This window comes from Lolium perenne, chromosome 6, assembly GCF_019359855.2.
Source record: "Lolium perenne isolate Kyuss_39 chromosome 6, Kyuss_2.0, whole genome shotgun sequence".
Classification (NCBI taxonomy): domain Eukaryota; kingdom Viridiplantae; phylum Streptophyta; class Magnoliopsida; order Poales; family Poaceae; genus Lolium; species Lolium perenne.
In genome coordinates this window covers 154357213-154378286 of record NC_067249.2, presented here as the reverse complement: position 1 = coordinate 154378286, position 21074 = coordinate 154357213, and the positions used below count along the sequence as shown (strand labels likewise).

At 47.4% G+C, this 21074-nt stretch overlaps 1 protein-coding gene across 1 annotated transcript in view; it reads right to left on the bottom strand.

Moving 5' to 3' along the window:
• The window catches only part of LOC127307158 (uncharacterized), a 221888-nt gene extending 201353 nt beyond the window's left edge, over window positions 1–20535 (bottom strand). Inside the window, exon 1 of the mRNA XM_071822764.1 lies at window positions 20529–20535. The gene's annotated coding sequence lies outside the window, so the exon portion shown is untranslated. The remainder of the gene's footprint in view (window positions 1–20528) is intronic.
• Between the last annotated feature and the right edge of the window lie 539 nt (window positions 20536–21074).

Sequence of the window (21074 nt, the reverse complement as noted above, 5' to 3'; positions counted from 1 at the left end):
CAAACGTGTGGATCTGGGTATGCATATTTCAAATCTCCAAACTTCAACAGATTTTGTCTTTTTTGTGTAGTCTACAATATAAAGAATGTCATATTAAAATTTTACACGCTTGTAGGTTACTTTATTTATTATGTCTACATTCATTTTCAGATTTTTTTGAAGCAAATATGTATGATATTTGATTTTTTTTTAACAGCAGGAGCACTGGTGCCCATTAGCCAAAGACACTTTTCGCAAATGCCTTCAATAAAGGAACAGATGGTGACCTTATTTTATAGAGAAACCATAGTGTTTGTGAACTTAAAGTCATGAACACACGCTGTTCGGTTTTTGGTGAAATCAAAATTTAGCAGAGATGAAGATCTTTGTTTGAATCCCGTGATGAACACATTTTTCCTAAATTAGCTACCAGTATTGTGATGAATACATACCGGTCTGTTTTTCGGTGGAGTAAACGAGACATGCGGGGATCGAAAGAAATGGCAAAGTAGCCGAGAAATCAGGGGTCAAATATAAATTCGAGAAAGGAAACGTTTATTCAACAGTCGGTGACATGTGGGACGTATCTTGCAGCCGCGGCCTCAACATTTATCATTCAGAGAGGATGACATGTGGGACCCACGAACCAGCATCGTTCTCGACGTTTCTCAAAGGGGGCAGGAGATCGAAAGAAAAAGGCAAGTAGCTCGAAATCAGGTGTCCAAAAAATCCAAGAAAGGAAAGGTTTATCGCACAAAGAGGCTGACATATTGTACCCAGTTTGCAGCAGCGTCATCAACGTTTCAAAGGCGGTGGAGTTCGAAAGAAAAAGGCAAATAGCCAGAAATTAGGGGTCAAAAATAAATCCAGCAAAGGAAACTTTTATCGTACAAAGAGGCTGACATGTGGGACCCAGCCAGCAGCGTCCTCAACGTTCCTAAGGTGGCAGGCAATGGAAAAAAGGCAAATAGCCAGAAATTAGGGGTCAAAAATAAATGCAACAATAGAAACTCTTATTGTTCATAGAGGCTGACATGTTGGACCCATGAGCCAGCAGGACCCTCAACGTTTCAAAGGCGTCACGGGATCAAAAGAAAAGAACCAAGTAGTCATTAATTAGGTGTCAAAAATAAATCCAAGAAAGTAAATGTTTTACTTTTCATAGAGGCTGTCATATGGGACCCATGAGCCAGCAGCGTCCTCAACGTTTCTAAGGCGGCTGGGGATCGAAAAAAAAGCGAAGTAGCCATTAATTAGGGGTCAACAGTAAATCCAAGAAAAGAAATGTTTATTGTTCTTAGAGGTGACATGTGGGAGCTATGCGCCCGACAGCGTCCTCATCGTTTCAAAGGCGGTCGGGGATCCAAAGAAAAAGGCAAATAGCCAGAAATCGGGGGTAAAAAAATCCAAGAAAAGAAATATTATTGTTCATAGAGGCGGCATGTGGGACCCATGAGCCAGCGGCGTCCACAATTTCAAAGGCGGCACAGGATCGAAAGAAAAAGGCAAGTGACCAAAAATCAGGGGGTAAAAAATCCAAGAAAAAAACTTTATTGTACATAGAGGATGACATGCGGGTCCCATGAGCCAACAACTTACTCGTCGTTTCAGAGGGCCGAGACGGCATGAGATCGAAAGAAAAAGGAAAGTGACCAAATATCAGGAGCAAAAAATAATCCATGAAAATAAACTTTCATTGTACATAGAGGATGACATAGGGTCCCATGTTGTAGTAGCGGTCTGAACGTTTCAAAGACGGCATGAGATCGAAAGAAAAAGGCAAGTGACCAAATATCAGGAGCCAAAAATAATCCAAGAAAAGAAACTTTTATTGTACCTTTGAGAGTCGGCATGAGATTGAAAGAAAAAGGCAAGTGACCAAATATCAGGAGCCAAAAACCTAGAAAAGAAACTTTTATTGTACATAGAGTATGACATGCGGGTCCCATGAAGCAGCAGCGTCCTCAACGTTTCCAAGGCAGCAGGGATCAAATGAAAAGGAAATAGCCAAAAAGCGAGAGGGTGAAAAAATCGAAGAAAAGAAACTTTTATTGTTCATAGTGGATGACATGTGGGACCCATGAGGCAGCAGCATCCTCAATGTTTCCAAGCGACGGGATCGAAAGAAAAAGGAAATAGCCAAAAATCAGAGCGTGAAAAATAATCCAAGAAAAGAAACTTTTATTTTACATAAAGGATGACATGTGGGTCCCATTTTGCAGCAGCGGTCTCAACGTTTCAAATGCGGCTTGAGATCAAAAAAAAAACGAAAGTAGCCCGAAATTAGGGGGAATAAAACTCCAAGAAAAGAAAGTTTTTTGTACATAGAGGATGACATACGGGTCCCAAGGCGGCAGGGGAACAAAAGAAAAAGGAAATAGCCAAAAATCAGAGGGGTGAAAAAAAATCGAAGAAAAAAGAAACTTTTAGAGTTCATAGTTCATAGAGGATGACATGCGGGTCCCATGAGGCAGCAGCGTCCTCAACGTTTCCAAGGCGGCAGATAGGACCAAAAGAAAAAGGATGTACCAATTTGGGCCTTTTGATCAAAAAATAATCCAAGATAAGGAAGATATAAATTGGGGCTGCTGGCCATCTGGGCCTTCTAACTCTTTGGACGTCTTTTGACTCGTACAATTTCAGCCCACTCCAAAATAAGAAAGTCCTATGCTTCGCAAAAACAAAACAAAAACAAGGAGATTCATATTAGTTCGTTTATGTAAAAATAAAGATTTAATTTATCCGTTTGCAATAGCTCAGAGCGAAATACACTTTTTATTGTCTGCAAAATAATCAAGATATCACATGTTTCTTGTACGGGGAGGCTGACATCGGGACCCATGAGCCAGCAGCGTCGTCAAAGTTTTAAAGGCGGCAGGGGATCGAAAGAAAAAATAAATCAAAAATCAGTTGGTAAAAAAATCGAAGAAAAGAAACATTTATCGTTCTGAGAGGATGACATGCGGGACCCATGAGCCAGCAGCTTCCTCAACGTTTCAAAGGCGGCACGGGATCCAAATAAAAGGCAAAATTGCCAGAAATAAGGGGTCAAAATAACTCCAAGAAAAGAAAGGTTTATCGTCCCTAGAGGTGACATGTGGGACCCATTAGCGAGCAGATTCTTCAACGTTCAAAGGCGGCAGGGGATCAAAAGAAAAAGGAAGTAGCCAGAAATTAGGGGTAAAAATAACTCCAACAATGGAAACTTTTATTGTTCATAGAGGATGACATGCGGGACCCATGAGCCAGCAGCTTCCTCAACGTTTCAAAGGCGGCAGGGGATCGAAAGAAAAAGGCAAGTGACCAAATATCAGGAGCCAAAAATAATCCAAGAAAAGAAACTTTATTGTACATAGAGGATGACATGCGGGTCCCATTTAGCAGCAGCGGTATCACCGTTTGAGATGCGGCAGGAGGTCGAAAGAAAAAAGGCAAGTGACCAAATATCAGGAGCCAAAAAAATCCAAGAAAAGAAAGTTTTATAGTACATAGAGGATGACATGCGGGTCCCATTTTGCAGCAGGTGTATCACCGTTTGAGAGGCGGCAGGGGATCGAAAGAAAAAGGCAAGTGACCAAATATGAGGTGCCAAAAATAATCAAAGAAAAGAAAGTTTTCAATGTTTCAAAGGCGGCGGGGATTAAAAGAAAAAGGAAGTAGCCGAGAAATTAGGGGTCAAAAATAACTCCAACAAAGGAAACTTTTATTGTTCATAGAGGATGACATGCGGGACCCAAGCGCCGGCCTTCCTCAACGTTTCAAAGGCGGCATGAGATCGAAAGAAAAAGGCAGGTGACCAAATATTAGGACCCGAAAATAATCCAAGAAAAGAAATTCTTGTACATAGAGGATGACATGTGGGACCCATTTTGCACAGGACCAAAAGAAAAATGAAGTAGCCGAGAAATCGGGGGTGAAAAAATCCAAGAAAAGAAAGATTTCAATTGGGCTGCATCTGGACATACGGGCCTTCGAACTATCCTGCTGGGCCTTTTGACTCGTACAATTTCAGCCCACTCCAAAACAGGAAAGTTCGGTTTTTTCTCAAAAAAAAAAAAAACAGGAAAGTCCTATGCTTCGCAAAAACAAAAAACAAGGACACTCAACATATAAGTTTGTTTATGTAAAAATGAAGATTTAATTTATCCGTTTGCAATAGCTCAGAGCGAAATACACTGTTTATTGTCTGGAAAATAATCAAGATATCACATGTTTCTTGTACGGGGAGGCTGACATCGGGGACCCATGAGCCAGCAGCGTCGTCAACGTTTCAAAGGCGGCAGGGGATCGAAAATAAAATAAAAAACTAAAAATCAGTTGGTAAAAAATCCAAGAAAAGAAAACATTTATCGTTCTGAGAGGATGACATGCGGGACCCATGAGGCAGCAGCATCCTAACGTTTCCAAGGCGGCAGGGGATCAAAAGAAAAAAAAGGAAATAGCCAGAAATTAATTAGGGGTAAAAAATAAATCCACCAAAGGAAACTTTTATTGTTCATAGAGGATGACATGTGGGACCGACCTACCAACAGCGTCCTCATCGTTTCAAAGGGGGCAGGGGATCAAAAGAAAAAGGCAAATAGCCAGAAATTAGGGGTCAAAAATAACTCCAAGAAAGGAAACTTTTATTGTTCGTAGAGGATGACATGGGGGACCCATGAGCCAGCAGCTTACTCAACGTTTCAAAGGCGGCATGAGATCGAAAGAAAAAAATGCAAGTGACCAAATATGAGGTGCCAAAAATAATCCAAGATTTATTGTACATAGAGGATGACATGCGGGTCCCATTTTGCAGCAGCGGTCTCAATGTTTGAAATGCGGCTTGAGATCAAAAGAAAAAGAAAGTAGCTAGAAATTAGGGGGTCAAAAAAAAATCCAAGAAAAGAAAGTTGATGGACATAGAGGTTGACATGCGGGTCCCATGTGCCAGCAGCTTACTCAACGTTTCAAAGGGGCCAGGGGATCAAAAGTAAAAGGCAAATAGCCAAAAATCAGATGGTGAAAAAAAATCCAAGAAAACAAACTTTTATAGCACATAGAGGATGACATGCGGGTCCCATGAGCTAGCAAGTTCCTCAACGTTTCAAACGTGGCATGAGATCGAAAGAAAAAGGCAAGTGACGAAATATCAGGAGCCAAAAATAATTCAAGAAAAGAAACTTGATTGTACATAGAGGATGACATGCGGGTCCCATGTGTAAGCAGCTTACTCAACGTTTCCAAGGCGGCAGGGCATCAAAAGAAAAAAGGAAATAGAAAAAATCAGAGAGTGAAAAAAACCATAGAAAATAAACTTTTATAGCACATAGAGGATGACATGCGGGTCCCATGAGCCAGCAGGTTCCTCAAAGTTTCAAACGTGGCATGAGATCGAAAGAAAAAACGCAAGTGACCAAATATCAGGAGCCAAAAATAATCCAAGAAAAGAAAGTTTTATAGTACATAGAGGATGACATGCGGGTCCCATTTAGCAGCAGCGGTATCACCGTTTGAGAGGCAGCAGGGGATCGAAAGAAAAAGTCAAGTACCAAATATGAGGTGCCAAAAATAATCCAAGAAAAGAAAGTTTTATAGTACATAGAGGATGACATACGGGTTCCTCAACGTTTCAAACGTGGCATGAGATCGAAAGAAAAAGGCAAGTGACCAAATATCAGGAGCCAAAAATAATTCAAGAAAAGAAACTTGATTGTACATAGAGGATGAAATGCGGGTCCCAATTAGCAGCAGCGGTATCACCGTTTGAGAGGCTGCACGGGATCGAAAGAAAAAGGCAAGTGACCAAATATCAGGAGCCAAAAATAATCCAAGAAAAGAAATTTTATTGTACGTAGAGGATGACATGCGGGTCCCATTTTGCAGCAGCGGTCTCAACGTTTCCAAGGAGGCACAGAACCAAAAGAAAAATGAAGTAGCCAGAAATCAGGGGGTGAAAAAAATCCAAGAAGAAAGATTTCAATTGGGCTGCATCTGGACATCTGGGCTTTCGAACTATCCTGCTTGGCCTTTTGACTCGTACAATTTCAGCCCACTCCAAAACAGGAAAGTTCCGAATTTTCTAAAAAAACAGGAAAGTCCTATGCTTCGCAAAGACAAAAAAACAAGGAGATTCAACATATAAGTTTGTTATGTAAAAATAAATATTTAATTATCCGTTTGAAATAGCTCAGAGCGCAATACATTGTTTATTGTCTGCAAAATAATCAAGATATCATATGTTTCTTGTACGAGGAGGCTGACATCGGGGACCCATGAGCCAACAGCGTCGTCAACGTTTTAAAGGCGGCAGGGGATGGAAAGAAAAAATAAACCAAAAATCTGTTGGTAAAAAATCCAAGAAAAGAAACATTTTCGTTCTGAGAGGATGACATGCGGGACCCATGAGGCAGCAGCATCCTCAGCGTTTATTGTTCATAGAGGTTGACATGTGGGACCCGTGAGCCAGCGGCGTCCTCAACGTTTTAAAAGCTGCAGGTGATCGAAAGAAAAAATAAGCCAAAAATCGTTTGGTCAACAAAATCCAAGAAAATAAACATTTACCGTTCTGAGAGGATGACATGCGGGACCCATGAGGCAGCAGCATCCTCAACGATTCCAAGGCGGCAGGGGAAATATCCAGAAATTAATTAGGGGTTCAAAATAAATCCATCAAAGGAAACTTTTATTGTTCATAGAGGATGATATGTGGGACCGACCTACCAACAGCGTCCTCATTGTTTCAGAGGGGGCAGGAGATCAAAAGAAAAAGGCAAATAGCCAGAAATTAGGGGTAAAAAATAACTCCAAGAAAGGAAACTTTTATTATTCGTAGAGGATGACATGCGGGACCCATGAGCCAGCAGCTTACTCAACGTTTCAAAGGCGGCATGAGATCGAAAGAAAAAGGCAAGTGACAAAATATCAGGAGCCAAAGATAATCCAAGAAAAGAAACTTTATTGTACGTAGAGGATGACATGCAGGTCCCATTTAGCAGCAGCGGTCTCAACGTTTCAAATGCGGCTTGAGATCAAAAGAAAAAGAAAGTTGATTGTACATAGAGGATGACATGCGGGTCCCATGAGTCAGCAGCTTACCCAACGTTTCCAAGGCGGCAGGGGATCAAAAGAAAAAGGAAATAGCCAAAAATCAGAGGGTGAAAAAAAAATAAAGAAAATAAACTTTTATAGCACATAGAGGATGACATGCGGGTCCCATGAGCCAGCAGGTTCCTCAACGTTTCAAACGTGGCATGAGATCGAAAGAAAAAGGCAAGTGACCAAATATGAGGAGCCAAAAATAATTCAAGAAAAGAAAGTTTTATAGTACATAGAGGATGACATGCGGGTCCCATTTAGCAGCAGCGGTATCACCGTTTGAGAGGCGGCAGGGGATCAAAAGAAAAAAGAAATTGCCAAAATTCAGAGGGTGAAAAAAAAACCAAGAAAATGAACTTTTATAGTACATAGAGGATGACATGCGGGTCCCATGAGCCTGCAGGTTCCTCAACGTTTCAAACGTGGCATGAGATCGAACGAAAAATGCAAGTGAAAAAATATCAGGAGCCAAAAATAATTCAAGAAAAGAAAGTTTTATAGTACATAGAGGATGACATGCGGGTCCCATTTAGCAGCAGCGGTATCACCGTTTGAGAGGCGGCAGGGGATCGAAAGAAAAAGGCAAGTGAAAAAATATGAGGAGCCAAAAATAATTCAAGAAAAGAAAGTTTTATAGTACATAGAGGATGACATGCGGGTCCCATTTAGCAACAGCGGTATCACCGTTTGAGAGGCGGCAGGGGATCGAAAGAAAAAGGTAAGTGACCAAATATGAGGTGCCAAAAATAATTCAAGAAAAGAAAGTTTTTAGTACATAGAGGATGACATGCGGGTCCCAGTTAGCAGCAGCGGTATCACCGTTTGAGAGGCGGCAGGGGATCGAAAGAAAAAGGCAAGTGACCAAATTTGAGGTGCCAAAAAAAACTCCAAGAAAAGAAAGTTGATTGCACATAGAGGATGACATGCGGGTCCCATTTAGCAGCAGCGGTCTCAACGTTTCCAAGGCGGCAAGGGATCAAAAGAAAAAGGAAGTAGCCAGAAATCAGGGGGTCAAAAAAAATCCAAGAATAGAAAGAATTTTGGTTCATAGAGGATGACATGCGGGACCCATGATCCTGCATCGTAAACGGCTCGATTGGAGAACGTTGAACGAGATGGCGCGATCGAGAAAAAAAACAATGCCAGAGAGGCTGCCATCTGGGCTCTACATCCCTCGGCGGTGCGGATTTGCGTTGACTCGGCCGGCGAACCTGAGATTTCGAGATGCACCACGTCCCGGGCCACCATACGCGACGTTTTGGCCGCTTTCGTCGGGCTAGGTGGCCTCAAAAACGAGAAAAAAAAAGTTTTGACATGCACCACGGAGGGACCAAAAATCGTCGGCCATGGTACACCAGCAACCACGGCGCGACTTCAACTTCGTCGGCCATGGCAACTTTTCTTGTAGTGTAGGCTCGTTTCCCTCTTGACCATCCGATTCGTCTGAATTTTTCGTGAATCGACTTGTTTTGATCTAAAAAACCCTATATATACAACCCCCAGGGTTTCGTCGAGGCTATGATACGTCTCAAACGTATCTATAATTTTTGATGCTCCATGCTTGTTTTACACCAATTCTTATGTGTTTTGTTTACACTTCTTTGCACTTTTATGTGATTTTCCGACACTAACCTGTTAACAAGATGCCATAGTGCCAGTTCCCTGTTTTCTGCTATTTTTGTATTTCAGAAAAGTTGTGAAGGAAATATTCTCGGAATTGGAAGAAACAAAAGCCGAACTCAATATTTTACCGAAACGAAGACGAAGTCCGGAGGAGGGACGAATAGGTGCACCAGGGTGCCCAAACCACCCCTAGGTGCGGCCTAGGGCTGGCCCGTGCCTAGGGTAGGAGTGGCCCCCCAGGCACCCCACCGACGTCAATATCCGCCTATTTATACATCTTCTCGGGAAAACCATGGATACCCGAGCCTCCATCCACGAAAAGTTCTATTGCAGTAGCCATTGCCGAACCCATCTCAGGGTGTTCTGAAGCTCTTCCAGGCACCCTGCCGGAGGGGGAAATCATCGCCGAAGGCATCTACATCGCCATGCCCCCCTTCGAAGTGATTCGTGAGTAGTTCATCCCTGGACTATGGGTCCATAGCACTAGCTAGATGATTGTCTTCTCCACCATGTGCTTCATGTATCGATCTTGTGAGCTGCCCTACATGATCAAGATCATCTTTATGTAATCTTCTATGTTTGGTTTACTGGGATCCGATGAATATTGAATACTATGTTGAGATTTATTATATATTCATGTCATATGTTATTTGTGATCTTGCATGATCTCCGTTGCTAGTAGAAACTCTGGCTAAGTGGACACTTGTGACTCCGAGAGGGGTTATTTATCTCGATAGTAGGTTCATGCCTCTAGTTTCTTGGGAGAGTGACTTTATAACTTCTAAGGTTGTAGATGTGATGTTGCTACTAGGGATAACCCAACAATGTTTTATCCAAGGGTAATTCTATTGTTTACTTTACACACATTGCTTAATGAGATAGTCTGTTGCTTGCAACTTTATACTGGAAGGGGTGCAGATGCTAACCTGAAGGTGAATTATTAGTCATATACGTGGTTGGATTAGGGTCTATGTATTATTTTGTAATGCCCAATACCAAATTATCATACTAATCATCTTGTCATGTATCGATCGATATTCTGTCAATTACCCAGCTGTAATTTGTTCACCAGACTTGCTATTTCTTTATGGAGAGACACCTCTAGTGAACTGTGGACCCCGGTCCTATTTCCTTTACTGATAAATTCAACTACAATCATGTTCTGTTTACTTTCTGCAAACATCTCCTTCCATTCGATACGTCTAATCCTTTGTGTTCAGCAAACCGGTGAGGCTGGCAACCTCACTGTAAGTTGGGGCAAAGTATTTGGGTTGTGTTGCGTGCAGGTTTCACGTTGTTGCTGACGCCGGTAGTGCGTCCTGCCACTAGTCAGCTAACAATGCCTTCAGAAGTCATGCCTTTCTCCTACTGGTCGATTAAACCTTGGTTTCGTACTGAGGAAAAACTTGCTGATGTGCTCATCACACCTTCCATTTGGGGTTCCCCAACAGCGTGTCTGCGTACTACGAGTGCACGCCAGCAGAGGGATCTCTACCTTCTCCAACGTCTCCACCATCATCACCATGATGAAGAGGGAGTAGTCCACCTCTGTACTATGGGGTTGTGGCAGTAGCTTATCTATTTCTCTTTTGTTTTTCATAGATCTAGTACCATATGAGCTGCCCAACATGATTATGGTCATATATGTAATTCATATGTGGTGGATCTTTGTTCTACAATCTAATATATGAGATTGAAACATATTATGTGTAATATGTATTGATAGATGCATATCATGTACCCCTTTCTTAAGTACTTGTTCTGATCCAACTTGTAGGCAATATCATGTGTGGGGAGAAGTGTGTATTAGATGTTGTAGCATGGTGGTAGTGATTGAATAGGGACAAAAAATTCAAGATGTACTATGGTATTTACCCTTGTTTTGCTTCCTCACTGGGGGTAAAGTGAATTCATGAACTATAATTATCTTGTGACGGTTAAGTAATCTTGTTTGGTCAATGTAGCATATTTGTGATTGAAACATCATGTCAAATTAGTTAAGGCTATGCTCTGTTGATTCTTAGTTCAAAATTTCTTGGCTTCTTTCCTTTCTTGAGAAGTATAAGACTGATGTGTTGCATCATCTCTATGTTAGGACGTGATGCCCATATGAATGCTTATCAAACACATGTTGAAGTTTCACCAAAATTATGTCTTTGATAAATTGTTTGTATCCACTACAACTTAAAAAGAAAGTAGACAAATGAACCTATGAACCCGGTCCGTTTTAAAACCATTATAAATACCTTTCCAAGACATTTGACACATTTCATTTTTTCTGTTATTTCTTAATCCAAAATTCAAAAATACTTTCTTCACTTGCAAACACACAAAACTCAAAAACAACCATCTCTTTATTGCTTTTAATTCTGCTTGCCTAGTTTACTTACTTTACTTCCCTTTAGTTATATTTATATTTCATATTACTAATACGAAAACTTGTGCTTGACAACCATACGGTGAAGTTGGGGACACAAGATAAAAACTTTGCTTTGCAAGTTGCTAGAAGAGAAGAAGAAAAATCACCCTCTAGTCAATTCCCCGAGAGTTCGATATGAACCCTCGAGTTATCCTTTTGATAAAAATACGCTTCCTACAACACTCTGCACTTGGAGAGTTGGAGTGCAACGAATTGGTACACAAGTTGTTGCCATCACACACCGAGGCGGGGAAAGTTGGGCCTGCCTTGTTTTTTTCCTTTCTTGTTTTTTCTTTTCCTTTCTTCGCTATTATTCTTCAAATTCGAATCATTTTGAATTTGAATTACTTTTTTAATCTGAAGTATTTTTGAATCTGAACAAGTTTCGAACTTGCACAATTTTCGAATTGGAACACTTTCCGGATATGAACTCTTTTGGGATATGATTTTTTTCCAAATTTGAACAATTTTAAATCAGATTTTTTTTTGGATTCGAACATTTTTCAAGGTTGAACTTTTTTTAATTCGAACAATTTTAAATCTGAATATTTTTCCAAAAATTGAACATTTTTTAAAATATGCATATTTTCCAAATTTTGACATTTTAAAATTTAAATATTTGAAGGAAAAGAAACAGAAAAATTGAAAAATTTGAAAAATTTGAAAAAAGAAAAGGCCAACTCCTATGTCCTAACTAGGTCGGCCCGAACCGCACGTGGGGTATGCGGCACGCGGTACACGCTGGCTTGGTCGGTGTATGGAAACCGCCGGAATACGTGAGCATACTACCCAATGCCGATTAACCTCACACATGATCCATACACCAACCTGGCCGTTGCAACTGCTTGCGTCGCGGACAGCCGCCTTCCTCCTCAGCGCGGTGTCGACCGCCATTCTTGCTAGCGCGCGGCACCAACCTCCTCACTCGTTTCCCATCGGCCGCTGGCTGCCATCCTCGTTTCCCACATGCCACCTCTCAGCCTTCTAAGAATCTGATTTTGCATCTAGGTCTAGATGCGCTTCTTCATTTCAAGGTAAATCGGGAAAACCTGACCAAAATTTTCGGGCACCTGAATTTTCAGGTTTCGATAATTTAGGGCACATATCAGGTGTTACATCTTGAAACGCCAACTATTAAAACCCGAAAAATCCGACCTGAAAATTCGAATGCCCACTATGGGGTGTTATATCTTGAAACTCCAACTGTAAAAAACCCTAAAACTCCATCCGAGAATTCGAATGCAGAATCCTTCACAGCACCGGAGAAAAACGCCCTGCCCCCGCGTCGCTCCCGCTGGGGCGACTCGGGCGGCACCCAAACCCTAGCGCCGCCAGGCCCCTCTCCCACCTTTCCCCCTCCCTTGTCGCCACCTGAGGTGACCGCCGGAAAGCCACGCGGCTACTGAGGACGGTGGCGGCGAGGATCTCGTCGCTCCGCTTCGCTGCGGAGGACTTTAGGACCGGGGCGGCGGCCCTTCAGGCGAGGCGACGGCGCGCGCGGCAGGCATCGGCGCGGACGACTCTGGCCGTCGGCTGTGACCTCTTGGGAGTTTGGACCGCGGCGGGTGGCGGCTGCGGCATGGGGGGCCCCTCCCCATCAGATCGAGGTTGTTCCCCTCTCCTCTCTCTCCTCCCTGATTTCGGCTTTGCGGTGGCTTGCTGCTCGCTCTGGAATGTGGAGGGAGCTGGTGTGTGGCTCGGGACGGGGGGAATCCCTAGGTTGGCTGGCCCAGCCCAACGGCGGCGGCGCCTGCGGGCGCCGTTCTTCCTCCTTGGAGGCGTGGCTGAGGTCCCCTGTCTCCACCCCGACCAACCTCCCGGGTGAAAGCCCAAATTCTCTCAGATTGGGCGGCGTCGACGTGCTGCACGCCGTATCCTCCTTGGAGGCGTCGCCTGGGGAGTGCGATGCTTTGTGAGGTTGAAGGCGGAAACTTTGGTCTCGTGCAGTTGCTCCTGGTGGCTTTCCTGCTTCTCTTTTGGGCGTCCTTAGGCTGCAGCGGTTTGGCCGGTGTGGTGTGCTCCCCCTTTCCTGGTGGTCGTGTTCTGGGGCTGCCTCGGAGCTCAAGTTCAACACTTCCCTAGCTCTCGGGTGAGCTTTTCCCATGACCGATGGTTCGACGCCTTCGAGCCAAGGCGAGAGGGTAGGGGCCCTCTTCGGTGTGGGAACCGGAATGTGTCTTGGTGCTTGCAGTTCAGGGGGCCTTCCTCGCTCATGAATCTCCATCCTGCTCATTGGCAGTGCCTCGTCGCGCCTTCGCTGCTCGTTGCCCTCGGTGCCGGAGAGTTGTAGTCTTCGCTTTGCAAGTCCCTTTGGTGCTTGCTTGTAGTGTTGAGTTGTAAGCGTTTTCAGGGTATGCCCTTGTATCGTTCGGCCATTGTGTTGTGTGGTGTGGTGTTGTGTGTGGGTGTGTGTTCGGTTCGTCTTGTGTAATCTCTGGCCGGTTAATGGCTTTGTTAATTCAAAGCTGGACTCCTAGCGAGCCTACTGTTAAAAAAATAATATGGAATGCCCACCGTGACTCCGTGAGTCAGATCAGTATATGGTGATCCATTTTTGGCAGAAAAGTTGCCCGTGACTGCACAGCGATGGGTGCGCGGGCAAAGCCGCGTCCTCGTACGCGGTTCATGGATTCCTTGCAAGCACCGCTAAGGTGGGATTTGCGAACACTGTCGACGAGACCACGGCGCGGTTTCCAGTTTCCAAAACGCGAGCATGTCCCTCTCCATATATCAGCCAGCAATGGATTTAGATGCCTCCACCTCCGACCTCGTTTCTGCTCCTCCACTCGTCGGCCCCTTCTCAGGCTGCGCCGCCGCCCACCAGACCGAGTTTGACGACGACTACCTCCGGGCCATCGATCAGCGCACTGCCTCCGGCGTCTCGCTAGCTGTCCGCCGCCGCCCTCGGCGCGCACGTTACCCAGCCCGCCGTCAGGTGTCCGTGCAGCAGCGAGGCTGAAACCCGCGCTCGCCGGCTGGACAACCTGAAGACGGTGCAAGCAAGGAGGTCGGATGGACCACCAGACGCGCGCCAGCCTCATGTCCTGGATGGACGGCTTCACCCGGCGCTTCGGCTTGGCGCCCGGCACGCCTCGCCGCGCCGCCTCCTACGTCGACCGCGTCATGTCGGCGCGAACCCTGTCAACAACTCCTCTCAGCGACTACGAGCTCGGCCTGCTGGGCGCAGCCGCCGTCTTCGCCGCTGCCAAGTACGAGGACGGGAGCACTGTCTCCAAGCTCAACGCCGCGGGCATCGCCAGTTACTGCGGGTTCGCCACGAGCAAAGAGGTGATCCGCGCGGAGCGCGAGATGCTGGCGGCGCTCCGGTACGAGCTCGGCGGCCCCACCTGCCTGCTACACCGTCACCCCGGACAAGGAAGGAGAGCCGCAGGACTTGGAGATTCAGAAGCTGGCACCTCAGGCTCAGGTCGCCGAAGATTCACAAGTTGGCACCTCGCTCTTCGACGACGGATTCCTGCTGCAGCTCATGCCGTCCGCCGTGGCGGCCTCAGCGGTCTTCTTCGCGATATGCGTTATTTTTGCACTTTTTTCGGAGTGTATTTCTATGGAAAGTCTTGTGTTTCAGCTTTGAATCATCATTCTAGAATGCAGAATTTATACTTACTTCGGAGCAAATCTCTATGTAAAATCAATCTTATGTCTGAACTCTGAATTATTCTACTAGAATGCATAGTCCCTGATGTAAAATCATCATTCTAGAATCCAGAATGTAAAATCAATCTTGTATTTACAACTGACCACCGTTCCCAGCATGACACTCAACCGGACGGCAATGTGAGTACGCACTACAATTGTTAAGTGTTAACTGATGCAAGGTGCTCCCTCGTGAAATTACTGGAATTCTATTTTGCCATCCTCGGTTAGGTTAAGACTAGCTGTGATGTAATTATGCAAGGTGCTTCCGAGAGTTTGCAATTCATTAGCTGTGAGCGTTTAGCAAAACATTTTAGCACAACGGGAACAAATCTTCGCTTGGAATGGGACCTTCGGCGTCCCACCGCCTCCAGGCGGGAGGTCGCTTAACGACTGGTGGGATGAGACGATCTCCCACCTCCCAAAGGAAAAGAAGCGAGAGGCGAGCGGTGCGATCATCTATTCCATGTGGGGAGTGTGGAAGGAGAGGAATAGGCGGGTGTTTCAAAACACCGCATTGCAACCGACGGCCGTGGCAGCTCTTGTCAAGGAAGACATTGCCCAGAGGGCGTATGCGCACACCCAGGATCCCAGGGACGGGAATTCTGCCTAGTGCTTTTGGTTTCCTTTTTGGTCCTTTATTTTTCGTCCGCATACGGATCTTTTGTAATTAAAACTCTTTTCTATCTAATCGGATGGTAGACTGCCCGTTTCTAAAAAAAAAAAACTTTGCTTATCAGCGAATCGAAAAATTAAATGGCTAGGGGCTTTCTTCCAATGCGAAAGGCAAGAACCAATTTTTTTTTATCCCATCGCATGAACCGGCCTGTCGTCGTGGTGAACGAGCAGATGCCATAGGATGGCTTAGATTGGGGCCGAATGGACGCAAGAGGATTCGGGGGAGGGTTTGCGATTAGATGGGAAGAACTTCCGGATGCTTTCCTCAAGAACACAGCCAGAGACCGGTATACAAGAAGAGAGACAAGAGGAAGAACTCTTTACTAGATCGCAGGCTTCATTGATCACAACATGGTTACAAGTTCTGTCTACCTCTATCTCAACATATCGTGCCCGCAAGGAGGGCTGCCCCCTCTCCTTATATAGGGGAGAGGGTGGCTTACAGTGCAAGAAACCCTAATGGCATCTTTGACTGGACAAACTACTTTACAGAGTTACTGTTCAAAGCTACTTTAATCATAGATGACACTGGGGTCTTCTTTAATCAGGGAGGCTGACGTCCTCCGGCTTCTTTCTCCGTCACCTCTCTCTTTGGCGCCAGGGCTCTGAATAAAGTTACTTTGCTTAGCTCATCCTTGTCTTCTTGCTCTGAAGAGAATCTTTGACCAGTCCTGCCGACAGGCTCTCCTTTCCGGTATCTTCTATACCGGGTTCCGGCATACCCCTTTGGGGATACCGGCTTAGCTTTGCCTTCCCGGATTCCTACTAGGCTTCCGGTAAGAACATTAAACCGGTATCTTGATGGCTCAAACCATCCGGTTTGGCATGCCTTTGGCATACCGGGGGTTATCCCCCCAACATTAGTCCCCGAAGCTGGTATAGCCTGGAGGATTCTATCCTACAGACCATGCCAGGTTTTCATCTTTTTTAAGATACCGGTTTAATCACTCATGTCTTGAGCTTAGTTCCGGCACCTTTACCCTTGTTCCTTTTCTTCTTTTTGCAAGGCTTGTTCCGGCATCTCTCTTTTCCGGCACCATGTGTCTTTACTCCTTCCTCGGCGAAGTCGAGAATATTTCGGGCCCCGCGCCTGTCAGAGACATGCGCACTGTAACTGACGCGCCAGTGTCCGTTGTCACATCGCTTCGACTCCCGCGCGCGCATTTAATGCACCGTTGCGGATCCCACTACCTCTTCGGGATCCCGTGTGCGCCTCCGTGTGGCCTCCATTTTCTCGCGTGTATCCCTCCGCCACGTGGCGGCCCAAGGCGCGAACCGTCGCGGGCCGCGAGGCGAACCGCCGCGGCCCAGCGGTTCCCTGCCCACTTTCTCTCTCTTATATAAACACAACTGCCCGTTCCTCTTCATCTTCTTCGCATTCTCCTCCTTCGCGCACAGAGCTCCACGCCTTTGCGCCACCGCCGTTCTCCGTCCGCCGTCGCTCGTTCAAGCTCCGGCGCCCGGCGAACTCACGCCGCGCCTCCGCCGGACTTCGCTGTGTGGAGATCTTCGGCAGCAACTCCGTCGCGCCCGCCGCATTCGCGCTTCCTCGCGAGCTTCTCTGCCTCGCCGTCGGTGGTGCTCACCGGCGACAGCAGAGCCGCTTCACCGCCAGCAAACACTCCCCTCAGCGACCGCGCCGCTCAAGGTTGGTATCAATTTCACTTTACTCGCCGTTCGCTTGCCTTCCAGATCTTGAGCCTTTGGTGTTCTTATTTGCTCTTTTTCTTTGGTTTTCTTCTTACTCGTAGATCTTCACGCGGGGTTCAAGTTTGGGATTTCTGTTTCTCCGCCTACCTTCGCAATGTCTGACGAGGAATCTTCCTCCGCATCTTCTTCTTCCCTTTCTCTCAAGCGCCGTAGACCTTCTCCCGGTGAATCTACGGCCTCAGATCCAATGGAGACCGATTCCGGCAATCAGCAGGAATCCGGTAGCCTCCAAGAGTCCGGCGGCCACTTAGAATCCGGTAGCTTTAGCCAAGCTTCCGGTAGCCAAGAAACCAGTAGCTCTGGCCAAGCCTCTAGCAGCTCCAGCCAATCTTCCGGCGAGGAGCCTTCCCCAACCACCCGCGGAGCCTGGATGGGCTCCAACGTTACTGAGTTTGAGATCGATTGGTTGTACCGGTCTCGGAGGATTCCGGAAGGAGTTACCTGCCGGATTCCGGATGACGAGATCGAACCGGATCCGGAAGACGACGAGTATGTTGTTTTTCTTGCTCACTTTGAGCGTGGCTTCGGCCTTCCTGCCTCTACTTTTTTCCGGGAGTTCCTAGATTTCTACGAACTCCAACCTCACCACCTTCCTGGCAACGCCATTTTCTATCTTTCTTGCTATGCCACCTTCATGGAGGCTTACATCGGCATTCGTCCCACTTGTGAGACGTTTGCCCGTTTCTTCAACTTGCGGATCAACTCCGTCCAGGGCAAGGAAATCCCTAAGCCCAAGCCGCCCGTGCAGTGCGGCTCCTGCATCGTCGGCTCCCGCCAAGGGAGCACTTTTCTTAAGTTTTCCGGTCTCGAGTCTTGCCGCGCCTGGCAAGGAACTTTCTTCTATGTGAAGAACACCGGCCGCGCCGATCGCATCAATCTTCCTCCATACCAAGAGGGGCCCCCCAGCAGAACCAACTGGAGCTACAACCCGAGGACGGAACACGCCGAAACCAACGGGTGGTGCGCTTCTTGGCCTCTTAGAAGAAGGAGACCAATATCTGTTCTGATGATATCATCCGGACTTTCATATCGCGCCGGGTGCTTCCTCTTAAGCGCCGCGCACATAGGATGAGCGAGATGTATGGCCCAGGCGATCCTACCAAGATCACAGGCCGTGCTCTCAGCAAGAAAGACGTTGTTCGCAAGGCTAAGCAGATTTGTCAAACTGCTATGCCTTTTGCGTGGGAATGGGGCCTCCTTCCCCTCAGTTCCTCTAACCCTCCGACTCAAGAAGTAAGAGATTGCGCAATTTAGGGTTGTCTTCTGCCGGTAACTTCTGCTTTTGTTAACCTTCCTTTTTATCTTGTTTCAGGCCAGGGACCGCTTCCCTCTCATCCGGGCAGAGCCGCGAAGAACTCTCCGGAAGCGCGCCTTTGACTCCTTCGACCCGGATCCCTACATTTTTTGGAAGGATCTGAAGATGGGGAAGACTCCGGCTGCACGCCTTGGCCGGGACCCGCCGGAGCCCACCGGAAACCCCGAGGACCTGGTTGTGCTCGAGGTACTTTCTTTTCCGGCTTCCTATACTTTGCCACTATTGCTTTCTTGCGAATTGCTTCTTATTCATATCCAACTCGCAGATCCACGAGCGCGTGCCGCCCCTGCGCGCCGAGGCCGGCTCTGAGTTTGTGGACAAACTCATGGCCCAGGGCCAAAAGAATAAGCAGCCGGCATCTACTGCCGGCTCCAGCCATGCTCCTCCCTCCAAGCGCTTCCGGACGGAGCCCGTGGGGGAGAAGGAAGTGGGCGTGCGCCGCTACGGGCGCAAAGTGATGCCAACCGCTTCCGGGTAATTTTATTTTCCGGCTTGCCTCCTTTTTTGCTAAGTTCTTTTTCCGGTTGCTTTTTCTCAACCATTGGTCTTTTCTTTTTCTCAGCCCCGCTCTCAAGCTTGGCCCAAGGCCATCGGGCTCTGAGGGATCCGCAAGGACCTCAACCCCTCCTCCTCGCTCAAGCCCGGCACCATCTGGTGCCGGCAACACCTCCGCCTCCCTTTCGGGGGGCACAACAAATTCGGGGCGTGCGGCCCCTTCATTGTCAGATCACCGCACGGAGGAGGACCTTTCCTTCCTCCCGGAACACCAAGACACCGGCGCCAGCAACATCGGCGCCGGAGAAGAAGAAGCTGCCGGGCGGGCGGAGCCTTCTGCTCCTCCCGTCCTTGAAAAGACAACTTCCGCGCCGGAATCTTCCGCGCCGGAAGGCTCCAACACGGGTGACGCTCCTAGCGCTCCCCCTTCTCCACGCACCATCCTTATGCCTCCGCCAGAGGCTCCTCGCGCCCAGCCCTCCAAGGCCGCTCCTAGCGCGCCGCCGGCCAAGACCTCCGGGGCCTCCTCTACCGCGCCGCCGCCCAAGCCTTCCAAGCTCATCAAGGGGAAGGCGACGGCCTCCAGTGCCCCTTCGGGCGGCCAGCAGCCCTTGGTGCTGCATGTCTCCAAGGCCGCCAAGAGTGCCAGTATGAAGGCCACCGGCCTCCTCGGCCGCATCACGGAGTTCCAGCGCCAAGGCCGGGACCTGGGGCACCTCCTGCCCTATGCTCAAAAGTGGAACGCCGCGGACATCACTCCGGCGACCCGCGGAATGGGCAAGGACCGGCTGCCGGCGCCTGATCCTGTCGGGGATCGGTGTTCTGAGGAGCACTTCATGCGGCTCCGGAATGCCGTAAAAGAGCTTGACAGCGCGTGGTACGATTCCACGAACAATCTGACGGTATGTTCTACTAACTTTCAATCTTTGTCGGTTTCTTCGTTTCCGGCTCTGTTTTATCTTTTCCTTAGTTTCATGCCGGTTTCTCTCTTGTCTATCTTCCCAGTCCCCGAGTTTTGTGGTGAGAGCGCAGCTCTTAGCGCAAAACTTAACTTAAGATCTTAGCGTGAAACCGGCACTGCCAGTCCCCGAGTTTCGGGTTAAACACCTTCTTCTTAACACACAATTTACCTTAGAAACGCGCAAAACCGGCACTGCCAGTCCCCGAGTTTCGGGTTAAGAACTTTGTTCTTAGCGCAAAACTTGACTTAAAAACGCGCAAAACCGGCACTGCCAGTCCCCGAGTTTCGGGTTAAGAACTTTGTTCTTAGCGCAAAACTTAACTTAAAAAACGCGCAAAACCGGCACTGCCAGTCCCCAAGTTTCGGGTTAAGAACTTTGTCCTTAGCGCAAAACTTAACTCATTTCTTCTTTTTCTTGAACAGGTCACCGCTGACGCTCGGAAGGCCCTCTTCGAGGAGCTTTTATGGGAGCACCGGGAGCTCGCTGAGGCACATGACAAGTGCCAAGGTAAGTTTTTTTGTTCCACCGGCATCTTTGCTACCGGAAACCCTTTTTCCTTGTGATATTTACAATTTCTGTTCAACAGTGATCCCGGAAGCTTCCATCGATGCTCTGAAGGAGCAGCTCGCCGCGGCCCAACGTACTATTTTTTCCTTTCTCCTTTGAACTTGGTTTCTTTTCATTTTTACTAGTGTAACCTTGTTAACATTCTTTTTTCCGGTTACAGGGGAGAAGGAGCAGCTCATCCGGCAGCACCAGGAGGAGCTGAACGCCCTCAAGACCAGCTACCAGGAGCTCAAGTCTCAGCTGATTCAGCTGGGGCTTGACCACGCCAAGGCCCTCAAGGCCGCTGAAGTTACCGCAGCGGCCAAGTTGGACGAGGCTCTGGAGAATGCTTGCAATGCCACTGTGGTGTTGCGGGCAGAGCTGGAGGAGATGGCCAAGGCCCGGAAGGGTGCCGAGGAGAAGGCCGCGCGGCTGGAGGAGGGGCATAAGGAGTGCGATCAGCTGATCCTGCAGACCGACACACTCGCCCTCCGTAAGTTCTTTTCTTTTACACTTTGACTACTGCATACGAGCCTCTCTTCCTTCGACCCCATTCTCTTTCCGTTATCTTTCATTCCGGTCTCTTTTTCTTCCGGACTCTTTTCCTTCCGGTCTCTTT